General features: G+C 38.1%; 1 protein-coding gene across 1 annotated transcript in view; it reads right to left on the bottom strand.

Moving 5' to 3' along the window:
* The window catches only part of LOC139718269 (cilia- and flagella-associated protein 337-like), a 130972-nt gene that overhangs the window by 87758 nt on the left and 27456 nt on the right, over nt 1–15758 (bottom strand). The gene's annotated exons all lie outside the window — the stretch shown is intronic.

Here is a 15758-nt window from a genome sequence, read left to right as displayed (position 1 = left end):
CTCTCTTTTTTTTTTTTTTTTAATTGTTCTTGTTTTGTATGAGCCTGTGTGTTATTCTGATTTTGTAATTTTACCTTAGTATAATTATGTAATACTGTGTATATACATTTTTCACTTTTGTAAAATCATTTGTAATTCAGTCTCTGGCTGCGAACAATTTGTTGAATAAAGATACCATTAATAATGATATCAACTGTGTCTTTTTAGATTTATCCATTTATCTTTAATAACCAGTCCATTCGTTTGTAAGTATATTGTACCACTGTTTTGCATGTTGAAAATTTGTTTGTCCCTGGGAATAAAAAACAAAAACTCAACATAACTAGAAATGTCGCTATGGCGACTGATGCCTCCGCCATAATGCATGATTCTCCCAATAGGCGTATAGTACAATGTCTTCACAATGTGTGATCCATGACAGTTTCACATAACTGGCAAAATATTGAAATGACAGGTTTGTCAGAAATGTCTTGAACTGGGTTTGCTTTAATTTTCTAAGAGTGCAGGTAAATATATTTGGGGAATTGAGAATTTTTACTTGAATTCTGACAAACCTTTTTATAAGTTTATGCATTGAGTAATTTCCAAGGTATGAAGAAAGAGTGTAATGACGGTACAAAATGGATTTTTTTTTTTTTTTTGGGGGGGGGAGGGGGCATTGAAACCTGGCCTTTGACCCTTAACCTTTGACCTTTGACCTTCCAGCTGGAAATTTCCAAGAGAATCTCCATTAGGTAATGCATGTAATATGTTTTGAAACTAATAATGCAAGCATTGCATAGATATACTAGTATATGAGGGAAATAGTAAAATTTTGAGGAGTTGACCTTGACCTTTGACCCCTGACTATTGACCCATGACCCCTAAATTCCCTAGATAATCCCTGCCAGTCAGTACATGCGCATGTACCAAGTTCCACAACTAGGATACATTGAACCATTTGCGAGAAAAGTGATATTGCAACATTTTCACCTAACCTTCGACCTTTTGACCTTTGACCTTATGACATGAAACTCTCTCTGGAGAATCTTTACGCAGTAGTTCATGTCCACACCAAGTTTCAAGAAAATACTTTTGGGCATTGCATAGATATGGGGGAAACTGCAACATTTATAGCATTTGACCTTGACCTTTTGACCTTTGACCTCTTGCCAATGTCACTAAAATCATATCAACTAATTGTCCCATCATACATCATCCTTGGACCAAGTTTGGTGAAAGCTGCTTCATCCAGTTTTGAGTTATCACATAAAAAGATAAATTTTAGGATTTGACCTTGATCTTTGACCTTTGACCTCTGTCCGATTTCACTGAAAAACTAATCAAGTAATTGTCCCATCATACATCATCCTCCAACAAAGTTTGGTGAAATTCGATCTCACCCAAATTCTAATCAAATAATTGCCCCATCATACTTCATACTTGGACCAAGTTTGGTAAAATTCCAGTAAATATTACTCAAGTTATCGCGTAAACGAAAGCGGACGGACGTACGGACGTACGTACGGACGGACGGACAACCCGAAAACATAATGCCTCCGGCACCACTTCGTGGCGGAGGCATAAAAACAGGAAGCACCTATAACCTATAGTTGACAGGCACTGCTCATGCTACATTTTTCTTAGACAATAACTATTTCTATTGAAGAATATACAGGTTTTACAGCATTTTTCTTTCCATAAATGATCCTAAAACTGCTGAGGATGGACTGATTTTGCTATAACATGCCTTTCCCATAAGCACCTTCCCGAGTATTCTCGGGACCTTCTTCAAGGGGTTAATATTTCTCACTACCCTCAGAAACAATAGCAGACTCACTGTGAGAACTGAGGTTCAAAACATGGGTATGCTACTGGATCAATACTCATCTCTCTTTAAAGTATGAATATCTGATGAGAGCCATTTACAGTCCGGTATTTTACTTCCTTCATCAGTGATAAACTGATAGATGATTCCTTCTCTTCACTGTGTGAGAATTCACCAACAAAGCAATTTAATGAGCTCATTATTCAGATGTTTGAACAGTAGGCTAGTTTCCCTCAGTGGCATTGACACTACTTTAAGTTTGTTTTTGCATGAAGAGGGGGGGGGGGGGTGGTACGCGTACAGTGTGTGTGTGTTATCTGTCTCTATGTATGCAGTCGTTTTTTACCACAGGTATCACACAGGATGGCTGTTGTTGTTGTGTTGTTGTTTTTAAAGAATTGATAGCAGGTTGTTTTGTTTGTTTTGGTTTTTTCCCCCACTGTTAGTTGACAGGGTACCCTGTGTATTTATAAGTGATTGTTTTAGACTGAGTGTGCCCACATTGTGCAATAGAGAGAAATGCCCTATTTGAATGTAAGATATGCTTGACTGATGACATTATGTGAAGTATAAACTGTGCAAAACAACAGCTTGGTTCGTTGTTTGTTTAGTTAGTTGTTTGTTTCACTCTCTCTTTTTGTGTTGTGTAGAAGTTCTCTTGTCCTTGCGTAATTGACGTACATTTGTGCTTCCAAAAGGAATGATGTAAATTGAAAAAAAAAAAAGCATAGACTCTGTGAAATCACAACGTCAGAATTTAGTAAGGAAATTATGATGAGAAAGGAATCGTTACAGTTAGGATAAACACTATGGCTTTCCATTTATATCACCATTGATATGCAAAGTGAATGATGACATATGTAAAGCCATGCCTACATATTCTCTGCCTATACTGTATTGCACACTAATATTGGTACACCACCACAATATAATTGGTGTATAGAGTGGTTTTGTCTGTAACAAACCCTGACACAAATCTAGATGTCTCTTTCTGGTTTTTGAAAATTAACCTCTGTAGCTACATAAAGCTGTTGTCTATTTGCATGACTCTAATTTATATCATCAATGAATAATTCAACATTTCAATTTTGCAATATGTGTTACCATGTAAGAACTTGGTTAAATCTTTGAAAAATTAAAAAGAATGAAGGTCCATAAAGGAAGAGGCCAAGAAATACATGCCAGATATTCTGCAATTATTGTAGATGTAATAGGTGATTGTATGCTATATAAAAATGAATGAACATGAAATGTCACATACCAATATTCACTTCAATGTACTGCGAGTCCTCACACAATGAAATAAAATGTTGCCCACGCTTTTATCATATATCTTGCCTGGAATAGTTTTACTGACATTTAAGGGAGTTTTTCCTATTTTTTTTTCTGCCCTCCATTAACTTAAAATTATGCTTGCCATACACAGAAAAAGAAAAAAGTTTGAATGGAAATGTAGGCTCGATATCTTATTTAGGGAACCATGTATCCATGAGAAAAGTTAAATGTGACAAGCTCTACATATTGCCACAGATACCTTGAACTGTCTCACATTTGAACTGATACACTGTTGGCAAAGAGCATAATGGCATAGACAGTATGGCAAAAGTCTCCAAATGTAATTCCAAGAGAGCAGTACATGAGCACACTATTGATCACATCTGCTACATACAACTGTGTGAGGGTTTTCCAAATTTGTATGGATACATATTGATAGAATAACATTCTTTTTTAGTCTTTACATACAATGTTTATTCACAATTGTCAGTATTGAGCTGTTACAGAGCATTTGATTTCTGAGTAGATATTAAGATTTGTTTAGATACGATAATCTTACAGGACAAGTTCACCTTCATAAACATAAGGATTGAGAAAATGCAGCAATATTAGTAGAACACATCAGTGAAAGTTTGAGGAAAATTGGACAATCGATGCAAAGTTATGAATTTTTAAATCTTTTGTGTTGGAACTGCTGGCGAGGAGACTACTATAGCTTGTGATGTCATATGAGTACGACAGTATAAAGAAAATGTAAAGAAAATTCAACATATTCTGATTTTTTTCGCATAATAAAAGAGCATTTGACTTGCCTCTTTCTAAATGTAGGGGGAATAATATTACCCATGACATACATCAGTAACATGTCAAGGGAATGTGTATTTTTTTCAAAAGATGAAATTTTGTGAAACTCTCACAAAATGTGTATGCAAGGGGGGTCGGGAGGGTCGTACGACCCCCCCCCCCCCCCCCCAAAAAAAAAAAAAAAAAAAAATTGAAAGGTCCACTTATTGTAAAAGACAATTTTGTTTTTTGAGGGATTTTTACCCTATATACAACAGGAAAAAAAAGTGACCAGGTGGTGTTCCAGCAATTAGTCAAAAAACCAAGTAAATTTTGTAACTTAGTTTTACTAATCTGCCATACCTTATTTCTAAGCCCTACTGCTATGTTTATCAATTTTCCTCAAAAAGCCACTTTTCATTGCACCAAATGGCCCCATTTTAAGATATAAAATTCAAAAAGTCCCTACCGTGGGAGGGGGGACAGCCCCCTCCAAAACCCTCCCCTCGCTCGGTTACTCCGCTCCCTCGCAATGGTGAAGGTCAGAAAATTGTGATTACAAACCCCCCCCCCCCCCCCCCCCCCCCCGAAAAAATCCTGGATACATCCCTGCACCCTTCCTGCTCCTTGCAAAGAGAAGTATGGTAAGACCATTTATGTGGATGAGTCAAGACTTTCTCACAAGTACATCAGGCTTCCATTTTAAATCTGGTCTAAAGGACAGCAATTTTAGATGGGCAACACTTGCTCATCCCACCTAAGACTAGCAGGACCTCAACTTCAAGCCTCAATCTTAATGGCAAGTCCAACTGACCTTTGAACTACAGCCATCTCCTTGCCATTACAGTGTCTTAGGAGTGAATCATCAAGGCACTTTGATGCAACATCTGACCAACTGTACTGATTTTCTATGAATATCCAGTAATTCTTTCTGGACTTTGAGACGCTTAATGGACATTTTAACCCTTGCATGTCGTTGTAGGAATGGATGAGCAATACTGTGAACAACTTGAAACTGTGAGTATCAGAAGCACTATATAGAAAGCAATTTTGATAACTCACAGCCATCAACCTGAGCATTTTATATAAATACCCCAGCTGTAAACATGTTTCACTGCTCTGATATAATCCTTCCTGACCGAGGTTGAGTTGTTCCAACAACTGCAAAAGGTGGAAACACATTGCTCTTCAACTTGGTATTAAACTCTTATTGAGAGCTGAAATTCGTAATCTTAATTAACTGGAAGCAGCTACATGGGATACACAGTTCCCTGGACTACCGTTGCACTCACAGAAATCTGATATTTGTAGACTGCATACTGTCAATAGCTTGTTTGCCCAAAAGATCTTCATGCTGTTGTCAAATTTTCAAAGGAAGTGGAAGAAACAGCATTTTGAGGGTCTCATGCCAGCATTCAGGACACATTCCTTAATACAACACCAATTACAAAGTAAATCTTCATTGGATACATATCAGAAATCAAGCTGCAGTTTCAATTACTGTCTCAACTGAATCTGACAGTCATGTATTACTTTAAAGACACATGGATGAGTCTGCACTAATTTTAGATCATATTTCTGTGTAACTAGAGAACATGCTTCCAGAATTACACTTTCTATCATTTCATACACTCAATAAGGTTCCAGGACAGACACAACACTGTACATATGCAGTGTATTTCTTTCAAGTGACTGTCAATCATATAGACCTTGCAAAAAATAATGGTTTTTATAGTACTCTGAAATTGTTCATGCAAGAACAGCTAGCAGAGCTTTCCATTTTGCATCAGGTATCTGTTACAGCTTGACCTACACATGAACATGGTTCTATGCATTCATTCACAAGTCATATTGTGAAGAATTGATACTGTTTGCAGGCTATTGCCAATAACCTGATGTGCGGTGAACTACAAGGGATCCATAGCATCAATCACCTGTGTTGGGATGGACCATTTCGAGGGTGCAGTCTGCTCCTTCCAAAGAGGAATGTGGTAGGATATTTCATGCTCATGAGTTAAGATTTTCGCATATATCGGACCCCCATTCATATCTTAAAACTGGCACTGTTTTTGCCTCCTACTGGATCGTATAGCACAATACCGGGCAATACTGCTAATGCTGGCTCGTAGCACAATACCAGGTAACACTGCTAGCTCATCCCAGCTGGACTCACAGGACCTAAATTTCAATCCTCAACCCTGACTACATGCAAGACTGACTGGAATGGGAACTATTATAAAGCCACCTCATCACCGCCCTCATACATCATCTGAGCACTCTGCAGCTGGTACAATCTGACCAACTCAAAATACTTCTTTCCAGACTGAGACAAGGACACTTCAACCTTGGCGTGAGGTTGTCAGTATGGCGGGGTAATATGGCGACTACGAAATGAGCATCACAACTTGAAATTGTTCCATGTGGTTTGAATATTGTACAGACAGCAATCTGAGCATCTGATACAGCCGTATACAGTGTAACATTATTGCACTCCTCGAACATCATCTTTCCTAACTGACATACAGACATTCCAACGACTACAAGAGGTGATTGCAACATACATTGCTGCTCAACTTTGGACAATACACTTACTGGCTGTTGAAATATGCACTCCTGAACTGGACGTGGCTGCAGTGTGAATCTGCTATCAACTTTTCACAGGAAGCGGAAGTAACACCATTTTGAAGGTACCATGCTTGCATTCAGAATGCATTCCTCAATGTGTGCTCTGAATTTCATTCTACTGGTGCTGTGGATAGCACACCTGCTGTCAGTGTCGGCTGACTCCCCAATGGGCCAGATGATGCCTCTCCAACACAATTGTTGCCACTTCAAGGAGACCAGCCAAAGTATCAAGGCCTACTGCAACCACTGCCATCTGACGTCAGTTCCCCAAGACCTCCCAAACAGGACCATCACTTTAGATTTATCAAACAACCTTATATCACAACTTCAAAACAGCTCCTTTACACACCTCTGGAATCTAATGACCTTAAGTTTGAGGGAGAATGTCATCATTCATATAGAAATTGCTGCTCTCACACCTCTTATCAATCTTGAAACATTATCTCTTTCAGGAAATAAGTTGACTGAAATTCATTATGGGCTATTTGATTCTAATGAGAATCTCACTAGCTTAGATTTACGAAATAATTTGTTTACTTCTGTGCCTATAACAGCAATGAAAGACTTATCAAAGTTAGAGACACTTTATCTGTCAAAAAATTCAATACAATCATTTGATTTTCAGTCTGTCTCTTGCTGGAAGAGAGTAACTGACATATACTTGGCAGGGAATGATATTAGCATCATTCCTAAACATGCTTTTTTCCCCCTACAAAATAACTCCATGCATATTTTAAACCTCAGTAGTAACAAAATCACTGAAATAATACCTGGAATATTCTCTGACCTTACAACTGTTAATAGGGTTATCGTTGATAGTAATAATATTAACAAATTTGAAGTGCTGGCATTCATGGGTAACTTACAGATTGAGAAACTGTCACTATATGGTACTATGCTCAAGGAAGTAATTCCACTGAACAAGTCTACACGCAATAGACTTCCCATTCCTCACATACTGAACATTGAGTTGAGTGGTAATAGAATTTCTGATATCCCTCATTATGCATTTTGGGGTTTCCATCACACAGTAAGTCTTAAAATGGAGCAGAACAGGATCACAGGTCTTGCAAACACATCTTTTTGTGGACTTCATTCATTGCAGAGCCTGGACATATCTGGAAATCGCATTTCCTTTCTGCCATTGGATGCATTTCACTGCAATAAAAACCTTCTCCATTTAAAGATTTCCCATAATGAAATTTTGATATTCCATCCCGACTCCTTCGCACAGCTGTCCAAGATACAACACCTTAATCTCTCCAATAACATGCTTCACACCTTCAAAAACAGACCCTGGCCCATGAAAACTCTGCTCACTCTAGACATCTCTTTTAACAGTTTAGATAAACTTCCTCGAAGCTTGTTTGCAGGAGTCCCAAATCTCAAAGTTCTGAAGGTGTCCCACAATAAGATCACACAATATTCTCCTTTTGTATTTGCACAAACACCACATCTGCAAGAACTGTATCTGACCTCAGAAGTCTACTCTTACCTATGTGAAGTTTTTCGTAATTTGAGTAAACTACAAATACTGGAATTGTCCCATACGAAACTTAGAATGAATTCCACATATCAATTCACAGGAGCTGTATCACTACAAGAACTTGGTTTACGTTATAACAATTTAGTAAGTGAAAGTTTGTTTGACAACAAAACAAACAACTCCCTGTTTGCTGATCAAGCAGTGCTTGAGAGGCTTTACCTGCAGGGAAATTCCTTGAACAACATGGAAACTGGAACCTTTAGTTCACTGACAAACTTGAAATCCTTGGATATCTCTGACTCTGATATTTACACACTGAAACCAGGACTGTTTCAAAATTTGACTTCCTTGACAACATTGTATCTCAGGGGAAACCAAATTCAAGAGCCATCCGTACATGCCCTGTATGGTCTCCACAGTCTCAGAAATCTTTTCTTTGAAAAGAGTTCAGTTAGGTTTTTGCCGCTCACTCTATTCAATGACACACCTCATCTTCTCAAATTATTTCTATTTGAGAATCGCATCACAACCATACTTCCTAATACAATATTTCCCACAACAATGCGCGTTCTAGACTTATCACAAAACCCGCTCTCATGCACATGCAATTTAGCCTGGTTTAGAAAGTGGGTCGAGCTAAGCAATGTTGTCTTTGGGCAACCAAATAAGACAGTTTGCTCAAGATCATCATTTGAATCTTTAGTCGATCATCCTTTTCTAATCTTCAATCCTGAAGAATTCTGCAGCTTAAATGTGACTCTAATAGTATCAGTTTCCTTGGTCCTTATCATGGTGGGACTTGTGGCCATAGTCGTATACTATAAGCGCTGGTGGTTTCGCTACCGGCTCTATCTTCTGAAGCTAGCCATCTTGGGCTATGAGGAAGTGGAGGACAATCAACAAATACAGGACTATAGGCACCAGCTTAACATCATGTTCTCTGATGGGGATGAAGACTGGGTCAACAATGTCATGAGACCAGCCATGGAAGAAAAATTTCCCCAGTTTGAAAGCATTCTCTGGGGTGACGACTATCTTCACATTGGTATGTACTTAGTAGATGCCATCCAACATGCCCTGGAAAACAGCTACAAGACTGTTCTTGTGATCAGCAACCAGTCGGTGGAGGAGCCATGGTTTATGACCAAGCTGCGCATGGCATTAGAACACATTAACGAAACCAATTTGGACAAAATTGTTTTGATTTTCAAGGAGGATTTGGAAGAAAACCAACTTCCTTATCTTGTGCGGCTCTTCCTGAGTGCTAACAGACCATACTTAAAATGGGAAGAGGATGAATATGGACAGGACTTGTTCTGGGCAAAGCTTGAGAAGAACTTTAGATCAAACAAGGTAATAAATGATGCCATTCCAGTATAGAGAATACACCCCTTTAACTGACATTTGCAAACATCTCTGATGGTTATGATAAATAATTTGGATTATGTACAAATCTCTGTGACAACGTTTTTTGGGGAATTATCCCATTGTAGTTGAAATCATGTGGGCAGATTTTGTTTTATTGAACAACTCTTCCTAATGACATAGTATTGACTGCATGATCCTGGAGTGCTATTCATGAAATCTTTCTGCCCCCATTGTTGGGCTCAAAGGCACTATTAGTATCTGACACAACATGCACAAAATGAGAGGGAAGGCAGTTAGGTGCCAGTACAGTTATTGAGCCACAAATCAAGACTTCATACTGTTGTTCTCCTGTGTTGCATGGATTGATCGATTCCACTGTGTGACGCCACCAGTGTTACTTTATGGTGAAACCACCATATTGACTTCATTCAGATATTGACTGAACTAATGCTTCAGACTCTCAACTGAACACAAGGGTTTGTCAGTGATAGGTACAAGAACTCAAACTCCATTGAAGGAAAGCCGAAGATAGCGGTAAAATGATGGGCAAAGTCAATGCCCATAAAAACTTGTCAACCTGCTGTTGTTTAGAAGCTTGGCCGTTCCAGATCAAATCATGATCACTGTTATATGTGCTTGAAATGCATGTCATTGCATCTCACCAGAATGGTCCTGAACTGTAATGTTGTGTTGGGTAACATAATAATGAACAAAATACACTACCAAATAGATGGGATGATAATGCGATTAAACTATAGGCAGAATCCAAGAATTACAACCTTTCTGGTTGAAAAGATATGTACACTGCAGTCATTGATTCACGCATATATGCATATGATTATACATGCAATTTCCTGCATCTCCACTTTGCACTTATTTTGTTTGTTCTGTCGGATCTCTTTGTTATATGTTCTACGCTTTGGCCAATTCCTGTACTATCTTTCTACCTGTATATTACCAACTATTTCATTATTACCTCTGCCAAGGTTATGTTTTTGTTGACATTTGTTTGTTTGTGTGCAAAATAACTATAAACAAGGAAAAGTAGAAATTACGCGGTGCGTAATATATGTCCCCGCCGAAAGTAGCATTTTGTAGCAAAATGTGCAATATAGGTAAAAAATCAAGGTCAAAGGTCAAAGAAGTCAAAGGTCTAAATTCTGTGTAAAAGTTTTGAGGCCCTCACCTAGTGCCATCACATAAAGCAAACGGAATCGAAATCGGGTTAGAAATGGCGAAGGAGTAGCATTTTATAGCCAATGTACAATACAGGTCAAAAATCAAGGTCAAAGGTCAAAGAAGTCAAAGGTCAAAATTCTGTGTAAAGTTTTGAAGCCCTCACCTAGTGCCATCACATAAAGCAAACGGAATCGAAATCGGGTTAGAAATGGCGAAGGAGTAGCATTTTGTAGCCAATGTACAATACAGGTCAAAAATCAAGGTCAAAGGTCAAAGAAGGCAAAGGTCAAAATTCTGTGTAGAAGTTTTGAAGCCCTCACCTAGTGCCATCACATAAAGCAAACGGAATCGAAATCGGGTTAGAAATGGCGAAGGAGTAGCATTTTGTAGCAAAATGTACAATATAGGTCAAAAATCAAGGTCAAAGGTCAAAGAAGGCAAAGGTCAAAATTCTGTGTAGAAGTTTTGAAGCCCTCACCTAGTGCCATCACATAAAGCAAACGGAATCGAAATCGGGTTAGAAATGGCGAAGGAGTAGCATTTTGTAGCAAAATGTACAATATAGGTCAAAAATCAAGGTCAAAGGTCAAAGAAGGCAAAGGTCAAAATTCTGTGTAGAAGTTTTGATGCCCTCACCTAGTGCCATCACATAAAGCAAACGGAATCGAAATCGGGTTAGAAATGGCGAAGGAGTAGCATTTTGTAGCAAAATGTACAATATAGGTCAAAAATCAAGGTCAAAGGTCAAAGAAGTCAAAGGTCAAAATTCTGTGTAGAAGTTTTGAAGCCCTCACCTAGTGCCATCATATAAAGCAAACGGAATCGAAATCGGGTTAGAAATGGCGAAGGAGTAGCATTTTGTAGCAAAATGTACAATATAGGTCAAAGGTCAAGGTCAAAGGTCACGACTGAAATTCTGTGTAGAAGTTTCAAAGCTCCCATGTAGTGCTATCATATAAAGCAAACAGAATCAAAATTGGCTCATAAATGACAGAGAAGTAGCAAATTGAAGATTTTGATCACACACGGACGCACACACGGACACACGGACGGACGGACGGACGGACACACGGACGGACGGACGGACGGACACACGGACACACACACGTACGGAGCCCGTTTCATAGTCCCCTGCTCGAACTCGTTCGGCGGGGACAAAAAACTGTGAATGGATTCGGATGAAGCTTGCAGGAAAGTAGTGACACACAGAACAGATGACTGAATTTTGGCAGTGATCAAGAAATTTTTATGAATTTTTGAAGGATTTTTTTTTTACTTTTGGCAGATGTGGTCAATGAACTTGGGAGTTCAAGGTGTTTATATTTGAGATCTGCACACATGCACTTTAGAGCATTCCCTGATCAGGCAAGGTGCCACACAATTGCAAGCTCATGACATAAACAAAAGGCTTCTCTTATATTGGGAAATTGGGAGATTTCCATGCAGCATCTGTGTATGGGTGGAAATTAGCTGCTTGATGGAGGTCTGCACCCTCCGAATGCTTTTCTAGTTTCTAATTAGGTAGGATGTGTCATGTACAATTAGATCCTAGATTGATATTGAAAGGTACTTTCCTGTTCGTACTTGTACGTGGTACATGAGTATATTATAAACTTTTTTTTTTCTCCCTATTTTTTTTTAAATAACCAGCCCATTTGTTTGTAATTACTGTTTGGCAGACACATCTAAACATGACATTTTTCTTTTCAGATAATCACTGTCTCCAACTGAAAACTCTACATGTTTTACTGCATTTTTCATTTTCTTTAATGATTCTTAATATTTCTCACTACCCTAAGAAACTTAGCAGACCAAATGTGAGAACTGATGTGCAAAATATGGGTATGCTACTGGATCAACACTCATCTCTCTTACAGTATGAATATCTGCTGACAGCTATTTACTTTACTTCCTCATAAGTGATAGATTGATAGCACATAATTCCTTCTTTTTACTGTGTGAGAATTCACTAGCAAATTTAATGAGCTCATTATTCAGATGTTTGAACAGTAGGCTACTTTCCCTCAGTGGCATTGACACTACTTTTGTTTTTGCATGAAGAGGAACTAAAATGTAGAGAGCGCCCTCTCCACAAATGTGGCAAGATCTTAAAGTTGGGGGGGGGGGTGTGGGGGGAGGTTACACATACAGTGTGTGTGTGTCATCTGCCTCTATGTATACAGTCATTTGGTCATTAGGTACATTTGTATCCCACAAGATGGCTGTTGTTGTTGTGATGTTGTTGTTGTTTTTTTAGAATTGATAGCGGGTTGTTTTGTTTGTTTTGTTTTTTCCCCCACTGTTAGTTGACAGGGTACCCATGTATTAATAAGTGACTGTTTTGGACTGAATGTGCCCACATTGTGCGATAGAGAGAAATGTCCTATTTGAATGTAAGATATGCTTGACTGACAATATTATGTGCAGCATAAACTGTGCAAAACAACAGCTTGGTTTGTTGTTTGTTCAGGCAGTTGTTTATTTCATTGTCTATTTTTGTGTCGTGTAGAAGTTCTCTTGTTCTTCTGAAATTGACCTGCATTTGTGCTTCCAAAAGGAAAGATGTAAATTGAAAAAAAAAAAAGCATAAACTCTGTGAAATCACAATGTCAGAATTTAGCTAGGAAATATGATAAAAAAGGAACTGTGATAGTTAGAGTAAACACTATGTCTACGGCTCTCCATTTATATCACCATTAATATGCAAAGTGAATGATAGCATACATAAGCCATGACTACATATTCTCTGCATATACTGTATTGCGCACTAATATTGGTACACCACCACAATATAATTGGTGTATAGCGTGGTTTTGTCTGTAACAAACCCTGACACAAATCTAGATGTCTCTTTCTGGTTTCTGAAAATTAACCTCTGTAGCTACACAAAGCTGTTGTGTATTTGCATAATTTAATTTATATCATCAATGAATGATTCAACATTTTAATTTTGCAATATGTGTTACCATGTAAGAACTTGATTAAATCTTTGAAAAACTAAAAAGAATGAAGGTCCATAAAGGAAGAGGCCAAGAAATACATGCCACATATTCTGCAATTATTGTAGATGTAATAGGTGATTATATGCTATATAAAAATGAATGAACATGAAATGTCACATATCAATATTCACTTCAATGTACTGCGAGTCCTCACACAATGAAATAAAATGTTGCACACGCTTTTATCATGGTAAATCTTGCCTGGAATAGTTTTACTGACATTTAAGGGAGTTTTTACTATTTTTTTCTGCCCTCCATTAACTTAAAAGCATACTTGCCATACAAAAAAAAAAAAAGGTTTGAATCGAAATGTAGGCTCGATATCTTATTTAGGGGACCATCAATGTATCCATGAGAAAAGTTAAATGTGACAAGCTCTACATATTGCCACAGATACCTTGAACTGTCTCACATTTGAACTGATGCACTGTTAGCAAAGAACATATTGGCATAGACAGTATCATTCAGTATGGCAAAAGTCTCCACATATAATTCCAAGAGAACAGTACATGAGCACACTATTAATCAAATCTGCCACATACAACTGTGAAAGGGTTTTCCAAATTTGTATGGATACATATGGATAGAATTTCATCTTTTTTAATCTTTATATACAATGTATATTCATAATTGTCAGTATTGAGCTGTTCCAATGCATTTGATCTCTGAGTAGATATTAAGATTTGTTTAGATACGATAATCTTAAATGACAAGTTCACCTTCATAAACATAAGGATTGAGAAAATGCAGCAATATTAGTAGAACACATCAGTGAAAGTTGGGGAAAATTGGGCAATCGATGCAAAAGTTATGAATTTTCAAATTTTTTGTGTTGGAACTGCTGGATGAGGAGACTACTACAGCTTGTGATGTCATATAAGTACAACTGTATAAAGAAAATTTAAAGAAAATTCAACATATTTTCATTGTTTTGGCATAATAAAAGAGCATTTGACTTGCCTCTTTCTAAATGTAGGGGGAATAATATCACCCATGACATGTCGGTAATGAGTCAAGGGAATGTGTACTTTTTTCGAAAGATGAAATTTTGTGAAATTCTCTTTATACTTTCCTTATATTGTTGTATGCATGTGACATCGTACACTGCAGTAGTCTTCTTATCCAGCGGTTACTGCACAAAAACTTCAAAAATTCATAACTTTTAAACAGATTGTCCGATTTTCCTCAAACTTTCAATGATGTATTCTAAATATTGCTACATTTTCTCAATCCCTATGTGAACTTGTCCTTTAAGAATGAATATATTTTATTGGGTTCTACTTCATTATATCAGAATTGTTCATTTTGTGGGGCATTGACACGTACTGAAAACAGGGAATAGTGCAAAAGCTAACATATGTGACCCGCTACAACAAAATGATCCTAAAGTCGGGCGAGGTCGATTATTTGAAAATTGCATGACACCATTCCCTAATCTTTCTGCTTTAAATTGATATATAACACGTCTTACAAAAATAATCGGTTGCGGAGATATCGATGTTTAAAAGAGAGCATGTCAAGACGTCTGGGAAATCACTGTTTCGAGAAAAGCGCCCTAAAAGTTCTCCTTGCGACGCAATCACAAACAAGAGACACGCAAGTCCGTATTCACCTCCGGACAATAGAAGTTAAGCCCTAGCAACCTCCGAACTGCTCATTCAAACACAGCGTCGGCGGTCTCCTCACCGACCAATCAGTGAGCAGGATGTCAGGAGAAGCGGCTAGGCATAGCGCAACCCGCCCGCACGCACCAGTCGACTGGGCAGTGTGCGAGCTTCACGCTTCGGTTAGCGGCAAGCAGCAAACTGACCAATGAGATCACTCTGGTCGTTGTTAGGGGCGGAGCCTATGTGTGGCGCTCAATCCAAATGTTCGAACCAGTTTCTGCTTCGTTGAAACGCCAAAAAAACATGGCCCAGAAAAACGCTATTTTTTGGTCTTTCCTTTCATCATTTTGCTTCAAAATTTCGACAGATGATAGAAGACATGTCAGACTCTAATAATATGTCAAATTCAGAAAATCGTAAGTTTTGACCAATTTTGATGCTCTAACTTCAAACTCGATTTTCACGGCTTCGACCGTGCGCGACTTTAGGACCATTTTGTTGTAGCGGGTCACATATGGTTGTTTGGTGTGTTCCTTCTCTGAACCCTTGAGTGAAATAGATTAAGCAAATTGGTTTGAGCCCAGCCTACAATATATGAATGAAAATAGTTACTTGATGTAATATGA

This window comes from Diadema antillarum, unplaced genomic scaffold (genome assembly GCF_040938485.1).
Source record: "Diadema antillarum isolate AM-2024a unplaced genomic scaffold, OU_Dant_1.0 scf00000092, whole genome shotgun sequence".
In the NCBI taxonomy this organism is placed as follows: Eukaryota; Metazoa; Echinodermata; class Echinoidea; order Diadematoida; family Diadematidae; genus Diadema; species Diadema antillarum.
Note: the sequence above shows the minus strand (reverse complement) of the source record. Positions and strands in the feature narration are given on the sequence as shown.